Here is an 8,788-nt window from a genome sequence, read left to right on the forward strand (position 1 = left end):
CCAGCACCTTAACCATCGTGCCACCTGCTGGCTCTTAGAGGCTCCTTTTTACTTGTAGTCAACCTCTACCCCAGAGTAATGCATCCATAAATATTTCTGAGATTTTCTTCTTACCTTCCTTCAAAATATCATTATCTTTTTTTTTTTTGGAGAGGTTTTTTGCTATAGGGCACATACGCTCGCCAGAAAGAGAGAGAGACAGAGACAGAAAGCAGAAATTCACTCCCCAGAAGGGATGGCCACACCGCAATCCCTTCTCCTCCATTCTCCTCTCGGGATCTTGGGCATGCACATGGGCCCAACGTGAGTTTAAGTCATGGGTCTGGGACTCGAACCATGGTCGACTACATGGGAGTTCAGGGACATAGCCATTACGCCAACTGCTGGTCCCCAAAATATCAGGTCTTACCTCAGGCTAAGATGGAATGCACTGGGTGGCTTAAGTAGCAGACACTTGTTTCTCCCAGATCTGGAGGCTGCGAAGTCCGAGCTCCAGGTCCAGCAGGGTTTGGTTTCTGGTGAGAGCTTGCCTCCGGAATTCCAGAACACTGGAGAGAAATCGCTTATCTTCTCCTAAGGGCACTTCCCACCATGAGTCCACCCTCATGACCTTACCTAAACCTAATTCTCTCCCACAGACCCCGTCCAAATACCATGACACTGGGGGATTTGGACTTCAGCATATACATTTGGGGAGAGCAGTTCGTTATCATCAACTCTTTTTTTATTTTTGAACAATTTTGCCATAGGGCGAGTATGCTCGTGAGGGCGGGGGGTGGGGGGAGAGAAATGACTAACATATACAACATAAAACTTATGCCACAGAAAATTATTTTTCAACAAATATTGAGTGCCCACTATGTGCCAGGCACTATTCTAGACACCTCCTCCCTTGAAAAAAAAAAAAAAAAGGAAAAGGAAAAAATAGATAGAGGCAGCAAACACAAATCCTGAGGGACAAACTAGAGGCAGCTGGGGAAGAAGACTGGGGGAATGGAGAAGCCTGAGGCACCCGAGGCCTCCATCTTAGGTCTCCTCTCCAGCCTCCTCATCTAAGTCTTCCTCCTCTTCTGCGGTGGCGTCCTGGTATTGCTCAGACTCGGAGACGAGGTTGTTCATGTCGCTCTCAGCTCAGTGAGCATCCATGCACTTGCCTTGTACCAGTGGAGGAAGGCCTTGCACTGGAACATGGCGGTGAATGCTCTGAGATGTGCTTGAAGGATGGCTATGCTGTGGGCGATAAAGGTGACCACCATCTTGAGGCCATGAGGTAGGAGGTCACAGACAACTGTGTTGACATTGTTGGGATCTGCTTCATGAAGTGGCTGCTATTCCTGTTCTGCACCTTGAGCATCTGCTCACCTACTTCCTTCATGGACATCTGTCCATGGAACACAGTAGCCACGGTGACGCACCGGCTATGGTGGGGAGGTCACAGGTAGCCATCACGTTCTTGGCATTGAAGACCTGTTGAATGAGTTCAGGCACAGTGAGGGCCCAATACTGCTGGCCTCCATGGCTGGTGGGAGGGTCAAAGCCAGGCACAAAGAAGTGAAGGCGTGGGAAGGGCACCATGTTGACAGCCAGTTTATGAAGGTCAGCACTGAACTGGCCAGGGAAGCAGAGGTAGGTGGTGACCCAACTCACGGTGGCTGAGACGAGGTGGTTCAGGTCACCATAGGTTGGTGCGGTCAGCTTGAGGATGTGGAAATAGAGGCTGTAAAGAGCCTTATTATCATTGCAGTAGGTCTCGTCAGTGTTTTCTATCAGCTGGACAGAGAGGGTGGCATCGTAGGGCTGAATGACAGTGTCGGACACCTTGGGTGAGGGTACCACACTGAACGTGTTCATGATGTGGTCAGGATATTCTTCTCGGATCTTGCTGATGAGGAGGGTGCCCGTTCCAGAGCCTGTGCCCCGCCTGGTGAGTGGGTCAGCTGGAAGCCCTGCAGGCAGTCACAGCTCTTGGCCTCCTTAGGCACCACATCCAGGAACAAGTCAACTAGCTCGGCCCCTCCTGTGTGGTGGCCCTTGGCCCAGTTGTTGTCTGCCCCAGACTGGCCAAAAACAAAGTTGTCTGGTCTGAAGATCTGGCCGAAAGGTCCTGAGTGAACAGAGTCCGTCGTCCCAGAGTCTAGATCCACCAAGATGGCACGAGGAACATATTTGACACGGGTGACTTCATTGTAGTACACAGAAATGTGGTCCAGCTGCAGGTCACAGTCCCCATGGTAGGTACCGGTGGGCTTGATGGCGTGGTCATGCCTGATCACGTCCCAAAACTTGGCACCCGTCTGGTTGCCACACTGACTGGCCTGGATGTGTGCGATTTCCCTCATGGCTAAAATGTAGTATTTTTGCTCACCTCAAGGTATGTACAGGCAAGAGGATATGTATTTATTTATTTATTTTTTACCTCCGCTGGTCTCAGGCTGAAAGGATAGAATATGCCCCGGAGGCTAGAGCATGTTTTTTTTTTTTTTTTAATTGCCAAAGGCTGTGTCTGCTCACTCACTAGAGAGAGAAAGAGAGACAACAGAGATAGAGAGAGAAGGAGAAAGCACCTCGTACTGGCATATAGTCATGCCATTTTTCTATCCTGTCAGGATTTTGGATGCATGCATGTGCGCGCGCACACACACACACACACACACACACACACACAGTGTATTTTCCTAGCCTCTGGGGCTGGGATTCAAACTGCTCTGTCAGCCATGTAGGATCTGGCCCCTTAACCACTAGGCTATAGGACTACCCTCCCCCTTATTAAATATTTTTTTTTTTTGGAGAGGTTTTTGCTATAGGGTGCATGCGCTCGCCAGACAGACAGAGAGAGACAGAGAGAGAGAAAGCGAGAAATCACCCCCCGGGGGGATGGCCACGCCGCAATCCATTCTCCTCCATTCTCCTCTTGGGATCTTGGGCATGCACGCACACGCACCCAGTGTGAGTTTAAGCCACCAGATGGATCCGGGACTTGAACCACGGTTGACTATGTGGGAATCCAGTGACATAGCCATTACGCTAACTGCTGGTCCTGCCCCCTTGTTAAATATAAATATTTTATTTCAAGAGCAAAGTCACAGAAGTGCCCAAATTTACTCAATTCATGAGCCTTGACTATTCCAGCGTCCTCTGCTAAATAGTTCTATCTCAGCGACAGTATTCAGCAGTCATGTGAAAATAACTAGACACAATAACTGAAAGAAAAATGTGTATTTTAGTTTTATTCCTGACTAATGACAATTACGAAAAAGATACGTGCACTGATTGGGTCCATGTGACTTCTCAAGCCTTGGAATCAGTTTAGACACAGCTGCCTTCGCTTCTTCTTCCAGGTTCATTTTTGTGTAGTGCCGGCTATTTTATCAAAACTGCCAAAAACCTAGCTTTGCAAAGGTGTGAGGTCTTTGAAATGAATGCAGTTATTTAATGCTGAAACTGTGAACTGCCTTAAGTTATCAGTTTATCTGGTGTCTGACAGACATCAAGGGTTCCTCAGAAATATAAAATACCCTGCGAGTTCCCTGTGGGGTCCCAGGTGTCTAGGTGTTCAATTTGAGAGCATTGCTATTTTTTTTTTATATATATAACTAATAGCCAATCTTTTTCTTTTTCTTTTTTTTTTGGAGAGGCTTTGCTACATTACAGTGTTGGGCAGCAAGATGATGGCCACCATCGAATGTGCTACTGGAATAACTTCTTTGAAGAGGAAAACTTACCTTTGTCCCTTGAAGACACTAGAACAGCCAAATAGGTATTCAGCTTCCAGGCTTAAAAGCAAGTAGGGACGTAAAATAGCAGGCTTGGCCAATGTTCTGCACATGGCCTCATGCACACATGGTCACATCGTATCTTCACATGACTGTAAGTTATACTCATACAGAACATATCTTCTGGGGGGTCAGCAGGTAGCATGGTGGTGGGGGTGCTGAATTTCCACATGGCTGACTGATTCGAGCCCTGGACCTGGCAGTTTGCTTTTTCACTTTCTCTCTCTCTCTCTCTCCTACTTTTGGTCTCTTTCTGGTCAAATTAAAAAATAATAATAAAAAATAAAATAAAAATAAAATAATTAAAAAAAATATCTTCTGATGAATAACTCAGAGGTGGCAAAACCAGCTACACGTTGTCATCCTTGTCACGTCGTAGGAAGGGATGAAGAAAATGACCTGTATAGGCAAAGACGGTGGGTCCTAAGCTGTGACACTGAAATACCAGGACTCTTCTATGGGGTGGACGTTTTGATGCAGTACTCCCTGAAGCTGTAAAAGGTATCAGATGGTGAATTAGAACTCTTTTGCTCCTACTATATGACAACATCACCTTTACCATTCACTAAGAAAGTACTTAAATAGCCAATTAAGAGTGGTCCTGAAAATATTATAGCATACATTTCCCTCCTATATCAAGTCATCTCTTCTCAGCGATACAGGTTTTAAAAGAAGTTTTTAAAAACACATTTTTGCCTTTCATATCTATTAGTTTATGTAAAGAAGTATTCTATCAAAACTGTAAAATGAAGCAGAATAGAGAAATTGTCTGAACAGTGACTCTGGTCTTTGATAATAGCTCTCTTTAATCTAGCACAATTGTCTAGAATTGACCTCTTCAGCACAGAGAGATTGTAGTCCTTTGTAGAAGGAATGACAAGTGTTATGCTTATATAACAATAGATTGTGGATGGAACAGAATGTAAATTTTATGTGACAGTATCAAATTTTATATACACACACATAGCCTTTTTCTTCTCCTCCCCTTCAAAATCACTCTGAGTCTCCTACACCATTAGAGATATATTGAATAAATGCTTAAGAAATATTGTAGTTCTTATCTAGCCATGTTATGAATGAGCAAAATGAAGCACACAGAAGCAAAATAACTGATCTAAAATCTTATAGTTATCTAGTTGCTGAATTGGAACCCTAGAGCATGTTTACTGACTGACCTGAGTTTCCTATTAGGTAGCAATTCTGTGATGCTCTAGTTAAAGAGTTGCTGGTAAGACTGGATGAACTTTCAAAAAGCAAACAAAACTGAAACTGGTGAACTTTCAAATAATATGTCAAGAAGGAAAAAGAAAATAATGAGATTGCATTGAGGTTAGTGAACTGTTGAAAGTATTGCTTCTAAGCCCTCTTTAAAACTATGTTACTCTTCCAATTATACCTTGTGTCATGGAATTTAACATTAGAGATAATGTTAAAGTCTGTCTGAGGTAATATTCAGCAAACCCCCTTTCTACCTGATGTGTTTCCTCATAAAAACTCAAGAATATTTTTTTAAAAAGGACTGAGAGTTTTTATTTTTTATTAGTCACTTTTGAACTTTCATTCAATTTGCTTTAATTTTTTCAGAACCTCAAGTAACCATCATTCTTTTAATATAACAGAAGTATTAACTTAGCCATTGATAAAATTAACCTTTAAGTTTTTTTTTCTTTTTCTTTTCTTTTTTGGATTTCCTCTCCCTTTGCTCTAGAGAACATAGGTAAATTGTTGAATGCCCTTTTTCTAGAATTAATTGACATGGTATAAGTATTTCTTCAGTTCTCATCATGGTCCCATCTTCTTCTGAACCTCTGCTACCAGATAAATCATACCAGACTAATGTTTTAAATGCCTAAGGGACTGCAGTTTTTATTTCTGTTACTTTTATATCTTAAACCCTTTGATTGCAGCAGGTTCAACACAGTGGTGGCATTTTGGACATTCTCTATGACACACCGTTGTAATACCAATGTCTCACTGCTCTCCACAAAGTCAAAAGGCAATATTTTAATAAATGTCACTTGGTATGGGAGGGCACAAATAAAACTTCCAGAAGTTTCAAAAGTGCTACAGATGTGCAGTCATTCCTAGATGAAACCTGAGACCCATTAAATGGATTATCTTACACCTGAGAAACTTGATTTAAGACTTCACTAAAGGCAGCCAAGCAAAGAAAAGGAACAGCCTGATAGGTCACGGAAAAATGTCCATCAACTTGAGGTCAAGGGAGGAAACAGAGAAAACTGGTTCTTGACAATCTGAAGTTTACTAGCAATGGTGTATGCTTTCTTCCTTCACCACAAAAAGCTTCAGAACTGTGCAAAAGGTCTTCTAATAATTTGTCTCTCTCTCCCCAAAAAAATGCACAGCTGGAATGGTGACTTTTGAGTTTTGATAACGATGTAGACTAACTCATTTCCAAGATTTTTTTTAAGAGCAATTTTTGCTATAGGGTGCATGCGCTCGCCAGACAGACAGAGAGAGACAGAGAGAGAGAAAGCGAGAAATCACCCCCCGGGGGGATGGCCACGCCGCAATCCATTCTCCTCCATTCTCCTCTTGGGATCTTGGGCATGCACGCACACGCACCCAGTGTGAGTTTAAGCCACCAGATGGATCCGGGACTTGAACCACGGTTGACTATGTGGGAATCCAGTGACATAGCCATTACGCTAACTGCTGGTCCTGCCCCCTTGTTAAATATAAATATTTTATTTCAAGAGCAAAGTCACAGAAGTGCCCAAATTTACTCAATTCATGAGCCTTGACTATTCCAGCGTCCTCTGCTAAATAGTTCTATCTCAGCGACAGTATTCAGCAGTCATGTGAAAATAACTAGACACAATAACTGAAAGAAAAATGTGTATTTTAGTTTTATTCCTGACTAATGACAATTACGAAAAAGATACGTGCACTGATTGGGTCCATGTGACTTCTCAAGCCTTGGAATCAGTTTAGACACAGCTGCCTTCGCTTCTTCTTCCAGGTTCATTTTTGTGTAGTGCCGGCTATTTTATCAAAACTGCCAAAAACCTAGCTTTGCAAAGGTGTGAGGTCTTTGAAATGAATGCAGTTATTTAATGCTGAAACTGTGAACTGCCTTAAGTTATCAGTTTATCTGGTGTCTGACAGACATCAAGGGTTCCTCAGAAATATAAAATACCCTGCGAGTTCCCTGTGGGGTCCCAGGTGTCTAGGTGTTCAATTTGAGAGCATTGCTATTTTTTTTTTATATATATAACTAATAGCCAATCTTTTTCTTTTTCTTTTTTTTTTGGAGAGGCTTTGCTACAGGGCGCGTGCACTCGCCAGACAGAGAGAGAGAGAGACAGAGAGACAGAAAGTGAGAAATCACCCCCCAGGGGGGATGGCCACACCACAATCCCTTCTCCTCCATTCTCCTCTCGGGATCTTGGGCGTGCACACACACGCGCCTGGCGTGAGTTTGAGCCACCGGGTCCGGGACTCGAACCGTGGTCGACTACGTGGGAGTCCAGCGACATAGCCATTATGCTAACTGCTGGTCCCAAGAGCGTTGTTAATTTTTTAGAGATGCTTGTTCATGTAGGATTATCAATTCTACAAATGAACGTGAACTGGCATTATACTTAGACTTGGTCAGTTAGGATACTTGAAAGATAAATTAATCCCAAACTTCCCTTTAAAAAATGCTGAATAGGGACCAGAAGATGGCATAATGGTTACATCCCTGGATTCCCATGTAGTCGATTGTGGTTCGAGTCCCAGATCTGGTGGTTTAAAACTCACGCTGGGTGCATATGCGTGTGTGGCCCAAATCTTGAGAGAATGGAGAAGGGATTATGGTATGGCTATTTCCCCTGGGAAGTGATGTCTTGCTTTCTCTCTCTGTGTCTCTCTGGCAAGCACACACACCCTATAGTAAACATTTCTCTAAAAAAATAGCTCTCTAAAATAATGCTGAGCCGGGGTCAGATGGTGGCATGGTGGCTAAGGCACTGGACTCCTACAAGGTCAGTCAGACCTGGTGACTTACTTTCTCATTCTCTCTCTCTCTTTCTTTGTCTTCCTAGTGAGCACATGTGCCCTACAGCAAATTAAAGCATTAATAATAATAAATATAATTAAACAAATAATTATTTTTTTAAAAAAGGAAACAAAAGTGCCGAATAAGGGCCGGCTCACAGCCTCGTGGTTAAAGGAGCAGGTCCCACACGGTCCATTACGGTTGACTCCTGGCCCTGTGGCTTGACAAATACCCCCTGTGCGCGCGCGTGCTTCACATCCGCACAAGATGGGGACGTGGAGGACAAGGGACTGTGGTGCGATCATGCTCGTCGGAGGGCGCTTTGTCTCTCTGTTTCTCTTTGATGAGCACATGTGCCTTCTGGCAATTAAAAACAATAAGCCAAATGGGCTTAGCCAAGTGATGCACACTACTTAGATGTAATGCTGCTCGCGCTAGGGCCCAATGAGAAGCCTGGGTTCAATTCCCAGCCTTTCCTAAAGGCCAGGCGTGGTGGCACATACTTGTTATCCTAACCACTTGGGAAGGCCGAGGCACGAGTATTGTGAGGTCAAGGCTGGCCGAGGAGACAAGATCCCATCTGTAAAAGAGCTGGGCACGGTGGCATGGAGGTATAGGCCTAGCTGGGATACTGAAGCAGGAGGGTCATGACATGGAACACTCTGTCACTGAAAACAAAAAAGCTGAGTGATTCCTAAACTGTAGGGTGTTATCAGGTTTCCTGGAGAATGTGGCCGGCCTTCCCAGCCTCACCTTCCTCTGCTACCAACGTGCTCACTGTGCTCTGAGCCCCACTGGCTTTCTTTTTATTCTTCTACCAAGCCAAGCTTGTGAGCACCTCAGGCTCTTCATACTTGCTTTTGCTGTCCATTATGGGGTGGTAGTGGAGTGGTATAGTGGTTCTTTCTCTCTCTGTCTCTTTGGTGAATGCATGTAGCCTTCAGCAATCCAAAAAAAAAAAAAAAAAAAAAAAAAAAAAAAAACAAAAGAAGAGGAAGGAGGACAGACAACA

The 8,788-nt window shown here is 43.9% G+C and overlaps 1 pseudogene; it reads right to left on the reverse strand.

The window, feature by feature from the left end:
• Positions 1–1,026: 1,026 nt before the first annotated feature.
• LOC102498751 (tubulin beta chain-like) lies at positions 1,027–2,339 on the reverse strand (annotated as a pseudogene).
• Positions 2,340–8,788: the final 6,449 nt, after the last annotated feature.

The sequence above is a fragment of the Tupaia chinensis genome, unplaced genomic scaffold (assembly GCF_000334495.1).
Source record: "Tupaia chinensis unplaced genomic scaffold, TupChi_1.0 Scaffold144017_1, whole genome shotgun sequence".
In the NCBI taxonomy this organism is placed as follows: domain Eukaryota; kingdom Metazoa; phylum Chordata; class Mammalia; order Scandentia; family Tupaiidae; genus Tupaia; species Tupaia belangeri.